The sequence below is a fragment of the Dermochelys coriacea genome, chromosome 11 (assembly GCF_009764565.3).
Source record: "Dermochelys coriacea isolate rDerCor1 chromosome 11, rDerCor1.pri.v4, whole genome shotgun sequence".
NCBI lineage: Eukaryota > Metazoa > Chordata > Testudines > Dermochelyidae > Dermochelys > Dermochelys coriacea.
This window is the reverse complement of record NC_050078.2, coordinates 16,950,255-16,967,959: the sequence shown is the minus strand read 5'-3', so window position 1 is coordinate 16,967,959 and position 17,705 is coordinate 16,950,255. Positions and strand designations below refer to the sequence as shown.

At 39.3% G+C, this 17,705-nt stretch overlaps 1 long non-coding RNA gene across 1 annotated transcript; it reads right to left on the bottom strand.

Annotated features, from left to right (window-relative positions):
* Positions 1-291: 291 nt before the first annotated feature.
* LOC122458064 lies at positions 292-16,803 on the bottom strand. The gene is made up of 4 exons (XR_006277891.1): positions 16,715-16,803; positions 12,518-12,634; positions 4,364-4,452; positions 292-789 (listed from the first exon to the last, which is right to left on the bottom strand). It is a non-coding gene; the product is annotated as an uncharacterized LOC122458064 (long non-coding RNA).
* Positions 16,804-17,705: the final 902 nt, after the last annotated feature.

The window sequence follows — 17,705 nt, the reverse complement described above, 5'->3', positions numbered from 1 at the left end:
ATTACAATCTGAGCAAAGAAAATCTTACTCCCCAACTTCCCACACTCCCTAACCTTTCAAGGACAAATTTTCTCCGTCATCCTCTTGAGCACACATACAAATATATTCTATTGGCATAACATTGTTGTCATTGATACTTTCACTATAAAAGTAATAGTTAAAAAATGTAAGGGGGTCATGAACATTTTTGACTTTAAGGGATTCCAAACTTTAAAAGGCTAAGAAACAATGGTCTAAAGAGACAATAGACCATTAGCCCTATAATTTCATATAATGTTCCTGTAAAGAAACTTTCAAGATATATCATTTCTTTATTTGCATCTTTCATCCAGGTAGCTTTCCCTGTTCTCTGCCCATTTTGAAAGGCTAATGGTTTGTTACAGCAAGAAACAACAGAAATGTCTGCAGAATCATTAATTTCCCCCAAAGGAAAATACTGAATCTGTCTTTCTGAAGAAAATGAAGGCCAGCATTGGATTATAGCGTAAGGTTTTATATATAGGATAAGGGAATGGAATGGAATGGAGGATGGGCTGCTCATGTACTGGTGTAGTAATTGACTTAATTTCACATGCAGAAATCTGGAGTGTAAAAAAATGAGTCAAGCAAATACAAATCATGATGATGTGAGTAAAATGTAAAGACTTTTGATAAATAGGCTGCAGTGCCTCCATGCTTCCTAGAGAATTACACAAATCTTATGAAGTGTTAGCACCCCTGGAGACGGAACGTAGGCTGCAGGGTTTCCTATCCATCTTGGGATTCATAGTGAAGGTAAGTAAAAATCACCTGCAAATAAAGAGCACAGAATTGGTTATTGTAAGTCTGTTTTCAAATATGAATTCCAGAATAAAAAAGCATAGGCCAGTGGTTTGCAAATTTCTTGGTGTTGCACCTAGCACAACAGGGTCCTGGTCCGTGATTGGGGTTTCCAGGTACTATGGTAACAAATAATAACTTCTAAGGTTCCATTTTTCAAACTTTTCTTTGCAAGTATAAGAACTAGAAACTTACTTTTATTTGAATGAAAGCTGAGATTCTCATGTAATTGTATGATTCCAGTAGATTAATCTTTAAAAAAGCCACCAAAATAATCAGTCAGAGTCCAGGAAGGACAGAAGACAAAGCAAACAGGCTGTGGCTGGCTTAGATGTTGGGTTGGTAGAGTGGCCAAGGGCATACCTCGGTCTTCATTTGGTACCTCTCTGCCAGCTGAAGGCTTGGCTGTGCAGTCCTGATGAGGAAAAAGGCCTGACGCTGCCTTGGAGTTGGCGAAAAATAGGGTTCAATTGAAAAAAAAAATTGTGTGTGGGGAAAATGTTGTTTTTGACTAATTTGGGGGAGGGTCAAAATCCAATTTTTTTCAAAAGGTGTAATTTTAATACCCCTCACTTTTAAAATTTTGAAATGATGGTTTTTCCCCACTTTTCAACACTCCGTAATTTTTTCCAAATTACAAGAGTTGGCAAACAGAAAGTGGTCGTGGGGCGGGAACTTTGCCAGTTGTAAATTACTTACAAAGTTTTGACATGGGGGAAAGCCCCCTCTTTTTACCCCTTTTTTTCTGTGAGAAGTGCTGTTTTCCCCACTTTCTTGCACTTTATGACTTGTTTCCAACTTCTGCCAGGTGTAAAACAATAAAAAGGTAAGAAAAGTATTCTTCTCCAGCAACTTTATCAGACTTTAAAAAATCATCCTCCCCTCCCTTTTTCCCTGTGGGGAAAACAAGAAAAAACAAAAATGGGAAGAGAGCCTGAAAATTAAAGAAACTCAATTATTTTGGTTAAAAAAAAACCCCAAGCAAATGACATTTGAATGACATTTTAAATCTTTCTGTAGGAAATCAAAATTTCAATAGGGATTTTTCCCATAAAAAGATCAGCATGAAGAATCCCATTTTTCAAAACAGCTCCACATTGTCTGCTGCTTAGGGTTGCCAATTTTCTAAGTCCACAGTACCAAACACCCTTGTCCCGCCCCTGCCCTGCCCCTTCTCCAAGGCCCCCTCTGCTCCCTCCATCCCCTCCTTCCATTGCTCACTCTCCCTCCCTCACTTTCACCAGGCTGGGGCAGGGGGTTGGAGTGTGGGAGGGGGTGAGACTTCTGGCTGAGCATGCGGGCTCCAGCATGGGGCCAGAAATGCGGGGTGGGACTGGGGATGAGGGGTTCAGAGTGCAGGAGAGGGCTCAGGGCTGGGGCAGAGGGTTGGGGGGTGAGGGCTCCGGCTGGGGGTGAGGGCTCTGGGGTGGGGCTGGGGATGAGGGGTTCAGGGTACAGGAGGGGGCTCAGGACTGGGGCAGAGGGTTAGGGTATGGGGTAGTGAGGGCTCTGGGGTGGGGCTGGGGATGAGGGGTTTGGGGTGCAGGCTGCCCCAGGGCTGCAGTGGGGAGAGAGGACTCTCCCACAGCCTTCTGTTGCTGCAAGAACCCAGGGCCGGGGGAGAGATGCCTCACCCTGCCTGCCTGGCCCTTGATAGCCGGCCGCGCAGTCACGCAGCTTAGAGGGAACGTAGCCAGTCAGCAGTGCCGACTGGAGCCACCAGGGTCCCTTTACGACTGGGCATTCTGGTCAAAAACCATACACCTGGCAACCCTACTGCTGCTGTATGTTCTCCTCCCAGTCCTCATGATGGGTGGCTAGTATGTTGGGAATCTAGAGGAGCATCACAGAATGAGCTGACTGAAGCTGGGAGCCTTGCAGTGTCTGGCAATAATGTGCAACAGTGATAAACATAGGGTGCTTGTTGTCCTCTCTCTCTGTGCTGAGACTAACTCTGGTAGCTTGAGGTCGGCTTCTCATGCAGGCATGTACTCTCAGCTTCCAGAGCATGAGTGAGAAGGCAGCAAACTAGCTCTCCAGCCAGCAGACACTAGCTCACAAAGCAAATTCTGTAGGGCAATGCTAGAAATCATGGACAAATCTCACAGCCCTTGAGGGGGTACCAGCTCATTTTTGAGAAATTAGTCTAGGCAACTGGCAGTGGAGATGCAGATGAGACTTTTAAGCCTTTCAGGCCTGCTTGCTAGCCTCACCATTTTTCTCTGTTAGCCAGAGATGTGGAGGGCTTGTGGCTGTAGCAAGGATGTTGGAACAATTTTTATAGTGGAAGTGCTGAAAGCGGAAACTATGGTATTTGTTTGTTATTACTACTTCAAATGTGTTAAGGACTGCTATAAAGAGGATTGAGTTCAATTGTCTCATGTTCACTGAAGGTAGTACTAGAAGTAATGGGCTTAATTTGCACCCAGGGAAATAGAAAAGATTTCCTATAATCTAACCTATAAGGGTAGTTAACCTCTGAAACAGGGTTCCAAGGAAGGTTGTGGAATCTCCATCATTGAAGGATTTTAAGAACAGGTTGAACATACAACTGTCAGGGATGGTTTAGGCTCATTTGGTCCTGTCTCTATGCATATCTGGGTATTACCAGTTGAAAACTAAAAATCCAATTCAGAGACTGAGAATGGTACCCACTTGATGCCTTTTTGATTGCCTATGTCAAAAAATTGGGTTTCAGTTGTCCTATTTCTATGCTATTTCTGCAGTAGTGCACCCGGAAAATATGTAGGGACTGCATAATTTTCAGTATAACCTTCTTCTATCTGAAACTAATAATAAAAAACGTAACCATCAGTCTGTCTAGCTCACAGTATCAAAAAAACCCTAGAGATCTAGTGCATTATGCAACATAAAGAAAAATCTATCTCAAAAGTTAATATTAAGTGTTTTGTTTTCTAATGAATGAGTAAAAGCCTTCTAAGGAAGGACTAAGGGCCACATTTTTAAGTGTTTGGGAGCCTAAAGATGCAGATAGGCGCCTAATTCCCTTTGATTTCATTAGGTGCCTATCTGCACCTTTAGACCCCTAAATACCTATACACATCTGTCCCTAATTGAGAGATAAGGTGGCTGAGGTAATATCTTTTATTGGACCAACTTCTGGCATTACCAAACATGAAAGAAGATCTCTGTGGTAAGCTCGAAAGCTTGTCTCTCTCACCAACAGAAGTTGGTCCAATAACAGATATTAGAGAGACAAGGTGAGTGAGATAATATCCTGGGACCAACATGGCTACAACAACTCTGCATACAAACATGGACCTAACTGACTAAGTAAAGAAATCTGAAGTATCTTGAAATAAGAACGAAACAAAAGGGAAACTGCTCGGACTTATTACAGTAGCAACAATGTTCACAGTCAACGTGTTGTTGTCTTCTAGACTGACAGCTCATATTCATGAGCATTCAATGGCTCAGAATGTTGTTTCAGAGACACCACATTTGCATGCATTTCACATTCTAAAACATAAAAAACTGAAGTGTCAGAGAAGCATTTTAAAGCACTATGTTATTAAGCAGTTACCGGCAGATTTTCTGCTTTTTGGTCATTTGTCTCTGTGAGCTCTTCCTTTCTGTTGTGACCGCTGTAGACATTGCAGCTTTAGTACTATACTTAAAAAAAAAGTCATAAAAAAGGGGAAAAAGTTATCTTTAGATCTCCTCTGTGTCTTAAGATAATTTCCAATGAACGTTTAAACTTTAATTGGAATTTAATGAAAGTAAAAAAACCCCAGTCAGTTTTAGACTCTTTCAATTTAAAAAAAAATACATCAAATATTTTGCTTTGAGGACCTCTAATAGCAACATGGGCAACGTGGCTTGGATCTTAAACTCTAGCACTTTTTCCCCTTGGAAGCAACAGACAAGGGACAAATTAATCTGATGGAAGATTGCAGACAGAAAGAATCATATGGTACTTTGACACTAAAACCTTACCTGCAAAATAAATAGATAAAATGTTGAAATGTCTGAAGAAAGAACAAAGTGAAATGTAATGGGTGAGATGATCAGACATTTCAGGCAGGAAGTTAATGTGACCCAAAGGGACTAGCAGAGATAGCACCTGGCTGGGTGGTACAAAACAAACTGTGCAGGAAAATATTTCTCAGAGAAAATAGTGGAATAATACTATGATTGTAGAGATATAGGAGAGTAAAATATGATGATAGCCAGACTGACAAACTTAAGAGAAAGATGTAGGCTAATGTAAAAAGGTTAGTGGGAAAGGGGCAGGGAGAAGATTTAAAGAGAGATTAGCATTGGATTCAAGCAGTAAATACCCAGGGCTATCTTGTGGTGACAGAGAGATCACAGAGGGCATTCTGGATACTTGCTTCTGCCTCAAGATTTCTCTCACCCAGTTCCCCCCCTCCTGTTCAATGTGTATATGCAGCTGTTGGGAGGGTTAACTAGGAAGTATGGGCTGAATTATTTTCAATATGCTGATGGCTTCTTCTATTTTACCATTTCAACAAATGCAGAGAGTGAAGTTGAGTGGTTTTTAATCAGGGTATGGAAACAATTCAGGCATGGATGAGAGCAAGCTGGTTGAGGTTCAGTCCAGAGAAGACTGAAGCCATGATGGTAGTTTGGCAGAAGCCACCAGAGGAAATGGCAGAGGTTATATGGGCCCTTCTGATTCAGAATGCATATCCATAGTTTGTTGACAAATAGGGGTCTTGTTAGATATCCAGGTTTTGTTACATAATCAGAACTGCTTTTTTTGCTGTGTAAAATGGATATTTTGACTTTTTTGGTCTTTCTACCTCTTCTTTACAAGTTAGGCTGTTTTGGATCACAAGTTATGGCTATTTCCAGCTGTTCAAACCTGCTACATAATTTGTCACGAAGAGCGGTCTATGGTCAAGAGAGACCAATGTCCTGTCTATCTATCTGAGGTCCTTGTTCCTTAATATCTCAGTGGAGAACCTTTCCCAGTGACATTTTGCTTTTCTCATGGCAGTTCTATTAGTTCCTCTTTGCTTTCATTAATGTTAAGCACATCCTCAACCATTTTTTACTTAAATAAGAAGTTTGTTGGAACACATTAGGAAGAGGTTGCTTATAGCTGGCATGAGTAGATCTAGTGTACGTTGGCCGTTTATCCAATGCAAGCAAACAACTTCACTGGAGTTATCAATAAAGCATATTTGGAGAGTAGTGTAAACATCTGAAAACAATCTAATCAACACTTTCTATTCACTGGCATCACTTCAATTATTTAAGGGAAACTGTTCAACAAGTAAAATATGTGCAGGAATCTATTTAAAAAGGCCTGTCTGCAAAATTATTGAAAAGTCCAACACAGCAATAAAAATAAATTACATTTCAGTTCTTGCTGTTTTCCCCTATTAGAAAAGAGCACCCTGCCATCAACATTACAGAAAAATGGAATAGTTAAGCTTCTGCATAGATTTCTTCACAGGCATTTACAGTGAGGCTTGTATCATGAGATAATGGCTCAGCTTAGAAAAAGCCTTAAGGAAAGACCACTCAGCTGTTTGTCCCATTGCTGAAATCTTAAAGCATGTGGTTCCTGGTAGTGACAGAACTATTAAGACCTTAATTGGCCCAGCTAAAAAGTTCTGTGGCATTTTCAGTCCCGCCCCCCAAGCAATATTCTCCCCCCCCCCCCGTCATATTCTATAGAAACTTCAAAAGCACAGAAATCTGTTTGCCTCTGCAGTTTGTACCAAGATGTCTCTGCATTGCCATTCACATACAAAATGTTGGAAACAGTACTTTAGGCAAAACTCATACACACACATCTAAATTAGAACCCAGTGTGGTGGAACGGTGCAATTTGGACCCTTGTTATCTTTGCTTGGATGCTGCAGCTTCTTAAATTGACATGTCAGCTCTTCTGTGCCAATGTTTCCTCTGCTAAGTTCGCCTGCTCATCTGTTCAAATTATAAGGCTGAAATGTAGAACCAATGGTTGAACAAGAATGTGGGTTCAACTCTGCTTTCTAACTCCTCCCCACAAAATGCCTTCTGCTTTCTGTAGCTTCTGGCTTGGTGTGGGATTTCCTGTCCATGGTACAGGGCACTGGGTTTTCTAATTGTCTGTGCTCCTACTGCCATCCGTGGCCACCAGTGTTGTCCTACCATCATCCACTGGGGTATTGCACCTGCTTTCCCCCCATGCCCTGCAGTGCTCAGCATGTAAAAATACTGTCTTAGATTGAAAATACACAGTGCAGTTAGGGTACTTCCAGGCTGAAGTATACATTTGCAGCTTCCACTAAAATCAATGGGAACCTTGTGTGTCTGTTTTAAGGGCAGCAGACTTTTCCGGTTGGGACTTTCTCACCAGCAAAGGATACTAATAAATGTTTTGTCCATAGGAAACTCAATTTAAAAAAAACAACAAAAAACTAAAAACATACATGTAGTGCATCATTATTATTTGCACTGTGGGAGTGCCCCCAAATCTAATGTACTAGGCACTGAAAAAACACATTACAAGAGGGAGAGGTTTTCAAAGGCACAATGGCACTGAGATGCCTAACTCCCATTGACTTACAAAGGTTGTTTGGGGGCCAGCTGCTATTTGTGCCTTTGAAAATCCTCCTCTATTTCCTGTAACTCTATTGAAATTTTCCCAATGAATAACAAATAACTTGCCCTAATCTTAAGAACAGACTCCATAACTGATAGTGTATTCCATAGCTTTTCTGCCACTTCTTGATTCAGTGCAACATTTGGGTTTTCTACTGTTCAAAATGTATCTATCCTCTACATGTGGTCCTGTCAGGAACAATAGAGAGCTAATTTCTATTGGTGCAAATTGAAAAATGTGTTACAAACTTCAGAAGGCAGGAATGTAATGACTGCACCTCTCAAGCTGACAGGATGTCCTAGAGGTGGAGTAATTTGAATTGAAAATCAATTCCACTAAGCACCAGAGAGCGGTAGAGAGAATCCTTGTGTAGGAAAAGAATAATAAAAAAAGAGCTTTAGAAGTTTCCAAACTGTCAAAAGTAAGTGTCATTGGTATTGGAAAGAATAAAAATGTTCAGTACTTTAATGTAAGGTGATAAGGAAAAGGAATACATATTGCCTGTCAGCACTAATGTTACTAGGGCATATGTCAAGTTCACTAAACGGCCTTACAGGGAAAATGACCAGAGCTTCAGATGCTCTACTATGCTGTTTCACATAGTCAGCAGTTTTGGGGGAGTTATGCTTTATAGAGCATTAAAGTGACTGCTCTGGATCTCTCTGACTCCATTAGCAAATAAAAGAGTAAAAATATTACAGAGGGGGGCGAGGGACAAGAAGGAAGTGATTTAAAATACATAAATGCTGTACAGTATTGCAGTCTAAAACTACACACGGCACCCAAGGCAGATTTACATAGCTGTTTGTGTATCTCTCTGGTTATGTGTAAGTACTTTATTATCTCTGTGGGGGAAATCCTACTCACTCTTCTACTCCATATGGCCCTGGCAACCACTGTCAGCTGCTGCGAGTTGGTGCAGCCCCTAAATATCAGGCTGATTTAATTTAGGGTGGGCCCAGAGGAATCTGAAAATCGGGGAGCTGTGAACAGTTTCTTGATGACTCCTCTCCTCTTGTGGATCTTGGTGCTGGAAAGAATCTAGCCCATTATTTCCCTGGTGGTTTCCAAAGCCCCACGCAAAGTCAAGGCTCCATTGCCCTGTGTAGTTTCCACTTATTAAATGGATCACACCACTGTATGTTCACTGAACGTAGGCTTAGTAACCACTCTAGTCATTGGAGCTATAGAAACTGCTGTTACAGATGTTTGCATGAAAGGTTTTTGAGACCAATGAGGGATATGCCAGGCAATATTGTAATACAGCAGAAAACAGTACTTTGACTGCCATGAACTGTGCTATACCTGCAATTCATTTTCCAGTGCTGTCAATTTTCCTTTAGAAGCACTACTCTGAGTGGGTTTTAGCTAGACTGTACATATCCACTACAGCATGTGTGGTTGCGTTCTGTTTTGTTTTTTAATTAAAGGAATGGACATTTTGAAATTAAAGGCATTGGAAGAATGATAACCCATCTGTAGAAGTAGTGTGATTAAAAACAATGACAGATGTAGCAGCATTTGAGAAATCAATGTTTAAAACACTAGACAGCTGAAATGGGGATAAGCATATATGAAAGCCCTTCTTAGATCAGATCAAATAAGATCAAAGTGATATTAGTATTTAACAATATAAACTCTGATGAGATCAGTGGAAAAACTGCATTGCATGTGTTGTTTGTTCAAGTTGTACAATATGCTTGTTTTGCATATAGAAAATGCATTAAAAACACAGATATGTAAGATTTAATGAACTAGGATGTAATATATTTATCTATAGACATAGTGCGACAAAAGGAATTTTTATAGTTCAGTTGCAGCATGAGAGGTGTGGATCCCAGAATCAGAAAATCAGGCTCTAGTGAAGGCAGATCTCTGTGTGGAGGAGAGATTGATGAAAACCGATTTTTAGGTTCAGGCAGTTTCAAGAAAATAGAAAAAAAATGTTTCATGTTGAACAGAATCCAAAATGTTTCATTCAACTCCAAAATGGATATTTTTTGGTTCATTTTAAAGGGCTACTATACAACTAGAGGAAGAGAGAGAGAGTTGGTTCCCTTAATGTTTACTGCATTCACTTGGGAAGTAGGAGACCCAGGTTCAGTTCCCTATTCTGCCTGAGCTGGAAAAGAGATATGAACCCATCTCCTACTTTGTGGTAGTATGCTTAAACCACTGGGTTGTGGGATATTCTGATGTGGGGCTCTCTCCATATCTCCTGTTGAAGCTATCCCACTTTGTATAAATAATCAAATAGTCAGTGAAGCCAGGAGTTGAACTTGTCTTCTACATCCTAGGTGATTCTCTTAATCACCAGGATATAGAGGCATACTTGCTCTTTCTCTGGCCCAGTGACTATTCATAGTCATCCATAATAACTATTCATTATTTCCCCTCTCTCTGAGGTGCCTCTATGAATGACAATGAATTATAGAGAAAATACCAGATACTAAAAAGCACTTTAATCTTAAGGAGAAAGGGATAACCAATGGCTAGAAGCTAAAGCTAGATGAAAATTTGTGCCAAATTTCTTATTTGAAGTTATCAGTGAGCATGATTCACCATTTGAATAAATTACAAAAGGAAGTGGTCGATTCTCTGTCTCTTCTGGATGCCTTTCTGGGAGCTATGCTTTAGCCAAACACAAGTTCTGTTTTAATCAAACACACGTTATTGGGGCTCAATTCAGGGCTAACTGTGTGAAATGTAATGGCCTATGATAATCATTAGATGATCTAATGGCCACTTTTGGCCTTAAACTCTATGAATCTATGAACAGAAGAGCAGAAAGAAATCCAGAGTCCATTGGCGTTTATAAATCCCACATTTTAAATTAAAATTCCATGACAGGTAAATTAATATATTGTCATTTAGCATTTACATTACAGTAGCACCTAGGGACCAAAAATATTCTCCAGGGGTCCATTGTATTAGGTTCTGTACAAAGATATAATAAATGAAAATCCCTGCTTCAAAGAGCTTTTTTCTGAGAAAAGTCACAACTTGTGACAGGTTGTTGAGGCAAATAAGTGGACCTGGACAGAATTAGGAAGGGAAAGGGAATAAAATTCAACCTACAAAGTTCCAGTAACAATGTAGCCATCACTTCTTAAAGCCCAGTTTTAAGTGTAAAAGCACTTCTACTAGAAATCCAGCCTAAACTGAAGACTAAGGACAACTGACTTCTATAGTACCTGTTGAGTAGCTTTCCTTTGCTTCATCTCCCTTTTGCTTCAGCTAGTCAGCCCTTTCCACAATCTAGCCATCACCCCTTTAAATATATGTTTTAAAAATGTTGTAACAATTTTCCACTTTAGCTTCCTCTGACCACAAGTAAATAAGGGGGCACCACCATTTATGCAAACCAGAACAAACTGAAATTAAAATAAACAGCCACCTAACAAATATATGGCCATATCCCCACTTCATAGTGTTAAGCTGCAGTACTATTTTTTAGCACCAGGTGGTGCTGTGTGAGGGTATAAATAGCAGCGCTCCCCCCTTTCTTAACCTAAAGTGGAGTCTATTAGCCATTGTCCTGGGTCCCCCTGGTCCTAGAGACAATTCGGCACAGGCACAGAGATACTTCGTTAAGGTAAGAGTACAGCTAAGGAAGAAACCAGCTTTGTAGCGGAGTTCTTTCCTGCCACTGAGGCTTCAGTGATGTATTTTAGTGAAATGAAGTAGCTTTTTGTATGAAGCTTGTAACTGCTCTCTCCCCTTGGTAGCCTGCCCTGTTTGGACCCTGTGTCAAAGGGCTAAGTGTTTCCTTTCTGGTTACTGGTCCAGAAAGTATATAGGTTCAGACCCAGTAGCCCTGAACATCAAGTCCAAACCATTAAGAGTCAGCACAGATATCTTCTGAATATAGGGGAAACTGATAATCTCCGATACCTCTGAGTTGTGACTACTGGAAAATGCTTGCTTTTTATGGCAGCCACTGTATTTATACTGGTCCAACAAAGATTTTACAGGCAGCTCTGGTAGGCCCATTAAATTTAGGACCTTAAAGCATAGTTGTTCCCTCACTTTGTCTCTGGTCCAGTAAAGCACTTAGGTTGAGATTTTTAAAGGCATTTAGGCATTGCTGCGCTTAGTCTTGCAATGCTTAACTGATTTAGGAGCCTAAATATAATTTTCAAAAGGGATTAAACTCACTGATGTGGCAAATAAAATAAGCAGCACACCATGTGCAGAACGATTTCAGAGATGAGGGCGATTCTGCCTCTTTTCTGATCCCTGGCAAATCTCTAGGTATTATACTATGGAAAACCCTTTTTTGTTCTGGAGCATTGACTCAATGAATAAACAGCTAAATTAAGCCAGAGAGAAGAATGCACTGAAGGGAGCAGAAACCAATAATGAACTCTCTGGAAAAGACTGAATTTTTTGGCTCTGTCATCTTGTTGGATTGATATTCAAGAAGAATTTTCAGATTCTCTACAGTATATTCCTGGCGAGCTTTCATGGGCACCATGATAACTGGTATTATCTGATTTATAGCTATATGGCTCTGCTGCTTGAGACTCCTTCCTTAAATCCTGAGAATTCTGCCCATTAAAAAGAGCAATCTTAGGCATATTTAAATGCCTTTTTTATTAGTAGATATGTTCTGTGTTTGTTGGTACTGTAACATAACATGTATAAGCCATTGGGAAATGCAAATTTGTTAAACCAGCAATTGGGTTTTAGGTAAACAACAATATGTTTGCTTTAATAAGAAACTGTGTTTAACTCTAAATAATTTGCACTTACACAGTATTGTTTTCCAGTGTAACAATAGCTTTTGGCTTATATACAAAAGCTTCCCACACAATTATTCTAGTCATGTGATTGCAGTACTGACAGAGAATGTCTGATGTGGTTTTAACGAAGCAAACACCCCAGGAAGACAGTCATGAAATGAATAAGAAAACGGACCCATTGCTTGGAGAGCACTACAATGGAAAAAAGCCATGCTTTAATTTCAGTGGGATTTGTCATTACATTTTGGTTTGTAAATCATTACTTGTTAATGTACTTTAGGGAAAACCCCTGTTTGTTAACATCTTGCATTTATCTTACCTTTCCTCTGGAGACACCTTGCAAACTACTTGTAAGGATAGCTTTACCTACCAGGGAAGTACAATGGCCTTTGTGGTGAAACATGGCAGCTGTTGATGAGTGTACAGCAAACAGTGCAATGCCAGGCAATGGTTTAGAGCAGGAAGTGAAAAAGAATATCCCATCCAACTGAAATTAAGGGAGAATTTGGGAACAATGTAAATTAGTTGAGTTGGAATTTGTGCTAGAAGAAAGGGTTAATGCGTCTGTTTGTCAGAATGAAATAATTTTAAAAATCCATAGAACCTGTAATGATTACAAGTGGTCAGGACCTGGGCCTGACATCTCATGATCTCAAAGACCACTTATCTAATAGCACATTACTACCTACCAATGAATTGGACATTGAATCAGAGGAAAAACTGCCATGTGCTGAAACACCAGTACCTATGCATTCCTTAGAGGTCTGCCAGTCAACAACTGAGCTGGGTCTGATCCTGCTCAGTTTGATATATGTATAACGTGGCATGACTGTAGATCTATTGGTTTATTTGGTATACTGTATTTTAAAGGCTGATGGCCTGATAATCCTCAGCAATGTGTCTCTAGTGCAGGCAAAGATATACACACCGGAGAAATGGAGTTTGAAAATAATCCAGCTAATGGATGTCTGTTATCAGATCTGCACCATTTCAGCCTCATAAAATTCTGTTTTTTAGACACTCAAACAAATCCCTTACAAATTTTGGTTTCCAATTGTTGTCATATTTTCTTACTTTACAAGTTTTTTTTGCTTTTTCTTCAAAGCACCTGTCATAAATATAAAGGGAAGGGTAACAACCTTCCTGTATACAGTACTATAAAACCCTCCTGGCCAGAGGCACAAAATCCTTTTACCTGTAAACGGTTAAGAAGCTTAGGTAACCTGGCTGACACCTGACCAAAAGGACCAATAAGGGGACAAGATACTTTCAAATCTGGGGCAGAAAGGTTTTAGTCTGTCTGTTCTGTGTGCTTGCCAGACATAGATCAAGGAAGCAAGCAATCCAACTCCATTAGAATTAGTAAGTACTCACAAGGGAATGCGTTAGCTTATTTTTGTTTTGGCTTGTTTTTTTCTCTGTGCTGAGAGGAAGGTATATTCGTGGTTTTCTTTTTGTAACTTTAAAGTTTGGCCCATAGGGAAATCCTCTGTGTTTTTTTAATCTGATTGCCCTGTAAGATTATCTTCCATTCTAATTGTACAGAGGTGCTTCTTTTACCTTTTTTCTTTATAATAAAGTTATGTTTGTTTTAGAATCTGATTGGGTTTTTTTTTTGTGTCCTAAAAAAACCCAAGGTTGGTCTATGCTCATCTTGTTTATTCTCAAGCGTCCCCAGGAAAGGGGGTGTTGGGACTTGGGGGAATATTAAAGGGGAGTAGGAACCCCAAGTGGTCCTTTCCCTGAGTTTGTCTAAATCACTTGGTGGCACAAGGGAGAATTTGTGCCTTGGGGAGTTTTTACCTAAGATGGTAGAAATAAGCTCTCATGTGGGTCCCCACATCTGTACCCTAGAGTTCAGAGTATGGAGGGAACCCTGACAGCACCACATCCGCTATATGTAGCTCAGATGTTTTACAAATCGTACTGTGCAAGATAGCGTGTGAATGTGTAGGGGAAATAATATGATTAAGGGATTAAGAGGAAAAATGAGTTCACTAGTAGCTCTAATAGAAGCTGAACTGAAATAAAGTAGGAATCATAGAATTGTAGGACTGGAAGGGACATTGAGAGGCCATCTAGTTCAGTCCCCCGCACACATGGCAGGACTAAGTATTATCTAGACCATCCTTGACAGGTGTTTGTCTCACCTGCTCTTAAAAATCTCTAGTGATGGAGATTCCACAACCTCCCTAGGCAATTTATTCCAGTGCTTAACTACCCTGACAGTTACGAAGTTTTTCTTCATGTCCAACTTAAACTGCCCTTGCTGCAATTTAAGCCCATTGCTTCTTGTCCTATCCTCAGAGGTTAATGTGAACAATTTTCTCCCTCCTCCTTGTAATAGCTTTTTATGAAAACATGTCCCCTCTCCATCTTCTCTTCTCCAGAGTAAACAAACCCATTTTTTTTTCAATCTTCCCTCATAGGTCATGTTTTTCAGAGTTTTAATAATTTTTGTTACTCTTCTCTGGACTTCCTTCAATTTGTCCACATCTTTCCTGAAATGTGGTGCCCAGAACTGGACACAATACTCCAGTTGAGGCCTAATCAGTGTCAAGTAGAGTGGAAGAATTACTTCTCCTGTCTTGCTTACAACACTCCTGTTAATACAGCCCAGAATGATGATTGCTTTCTTTTGCAACAGTGCTTTAGCTTGTGACCCACTATGACCCCCGGATCCCTTTTTGCAGTACTCCTTCCTAGGCAGTCATTTCCCATTTTGTATGTGTGCAGTGGATTGTTTCTTCCTAATTGGAGTACTTTGCATTTGTCCTTAGTGAATTTCATCCTCTCTTCTTCAGACTATTTCTCCAGTTTTTCCAGATCATTTTGAATTTTAATTTTATCCTCTAAAGCACTTGCAACCCCTCCCAGCTTGGTATCATCCACAAACTTTATAAGTGTACTCTCTATGCCATTGTCTAAATCACTGATGAAGATATTGAACAGAACCAAACCCAGAACTGATCTCTGAGGCACCCCACTCAATAATCCTTCCAGCTTGACTGTGAACCACTAATAACTACTCTCTGGGAATGGTTTTCCAACCAGGTATGCACCCAATTTAAAGTAGCTGTACCCAGGTTGTATTTCCCCAGTTTGTTTATGAGAAGGTCATGTGAGACAGTATCAAAAACCTTACTAAAGTCAGGATGTTAGGTCTTGTATTACCTATTCACATATTCACAGGAAAAAAAGCCACGAGGCTGTGGTGATGGGTCTCGTCCCTCAGTACAAAAGTGTGATGATTGTAGATTAATCTTGTTTATGAATCATCTGGATTGGTGGTGATGATGGACCAAACCCAGCACCAGTCAGCTGCTGTTAAAAGGAGCCAAATGCTTCCCTTGTGAATCCCAATGTGCTTTCAAAAGGCACAATGGCACATTTCTTTCTTCAAATGTATGTACCCATATGGAGAACAATTAACCAGTCTACTTCATCAATCTGAATGCATCTGGAAAACATTATTTAAATCTATTTTTGGGTAGAGGTTTTGCAATTATGTTGCAATCTAAAAACAATCCTCTCTCCCTCTCCCCACTTAAAATGGCTTTGCATTGCAACAAAGAAATACTCTCTGAAAATTAAGCCACAGAAGGGGCAGCTATTTGCATTTTTTTCAACTTGTCTCAAAATAAACCTAATTTATAACAGTTCTGTATGCTACAATAATTCTCCATAATGCAAATAAAACATTGCATGCAAACAATGCATGAAAAAAACATTTGCTGTAAAAATATACTTGTAAAGTTTCATTAAGTATAAAAGTTGTAGAGTTGAAATCATTGCAGTGAAAATAGAGTTGAAATCACTAATGTAGGAGAGGCTAAACACAGGTGAATGGAGTTTACCTACATCTCATTTGGGGAACACGGAATCTGGAGTTTACTCACTTTTTTTATCACTTCACTACTGGATGAAATGTCCTCTAGCAAATTTTTGACCGTGATTTATTTTTCAAGGAATACTGATAATACAACTACCAAGATACCACAGTTCTCCATTATATTACTATCTATTCAGGTTAAACAAGAATTGCCAAGGACCATGACAGTAGTTAAGTGTAATGATGCAGCTGGCTATAATTAAACAGGGCATATCTACTATGAAATAAAATATGCTGTAGCACAATTGTGATGGTTTGAACAACTTACCACATTATACACTTCTAGGAAAGTAGTAACTGTAATAAATGATAAATATTTCCCTTGGCATTGGTATTGACAACACTGAAAGATAACAGTAGTATTCAGCAATTCATTTCTTTACATTCATATGTAGGAAATCGTAACATTTGTAAAAAATAAAAATAAAAATCATTTTTGAAAAAAATAGGTAACTTGAGTCAATTCAATTTTGGATAATTCTGCATTATGTATGTCATTTTCAAAGCTATAATAAAACAGTAACCTAACCAAACCAAATAGAAATTCTCTCAATAATCCTTGAATGATTTTGGCAGTGTATTCATGTCTTTACTGATTAGCTCCAAACTTAGACGACTGATTTAATTTCTAAATGTAGGGAATGAGTGATACAAAGGTTTAGCTGACATACTTACATGTAGCAAAGACAGGAATGAGTTATGCAGCTCATCCCAAACATGCTGATAAAACCATTAGAACACACTTCTCTAGTGTGTGTATTGTTCTTCATAATTGGTGACAATTTTCTAACCTGTAATTTTGTTTTCCTTTTAGCACATCAGGTTTATATTTTTTCTTAAAAGGATTAATTCTGCTTAAATGTTTCTGTCAGTGTCTAAAAGGGTGCTCTGACTTTCCAAGTTTTAATTTTGGTTAACATCTTGCTACTGTATAGTGAATATATGAGACAAACAAAACCTCTTAATCTGATTAAGAAAAAAATAACAAATCTCTTCAGAAAAAAATAAAATTAAATAAAATGAACCGGTTTTCAAACATGTGAACCTGATGTACCTATTTGTCAAATAGACTCGATTGTTTGGAAGGACACTGTCAACTTAAATTTAGTGCAAAATTAAATTAAAAATGTTAATGAATTCTAAGGTCAACATACATACACCCAGTTTTTAATTCTGTAGTGTTTGAAAGACTGACATTACAGCTCTAAGGCCTCGAACCAGCAAAGCACTTAAAACATGAGCTGATATCCCATGGATTGCAATCAGATTTAAGTGTGTGTTTATAGTTAAGTATTGCTTCAGTGCTGTGTTGGGGGCTTAAGGGTCTGAGATTGACTTCGTGTTAATAACCTATGATTGAGCTGACCATGTCAAAATTTCCTTCTCCTTTGTTTCCTCGCAACTAAGTGTGGACAGTACACTATGCAGTTGGGATAGTAAAGGCAATGCTTGCTTTTTGCTGTAAGGTTTTTCTTTGCTAAAATGAAAATGGTGTGTTTGTCACATAAAATAACCCTGGGGAGAAAAAGGCTTGAGACCAGAGTCTCATTGATGTACTGTCAGAGACTGGTAACAAATGTAGCTGTAAATGCTTTTATTTCTTTATTTTGAATGAAAATTATGGCCTGAGTAACTGTTGTTTGACACCCTCTTTGACTGTTCCTGG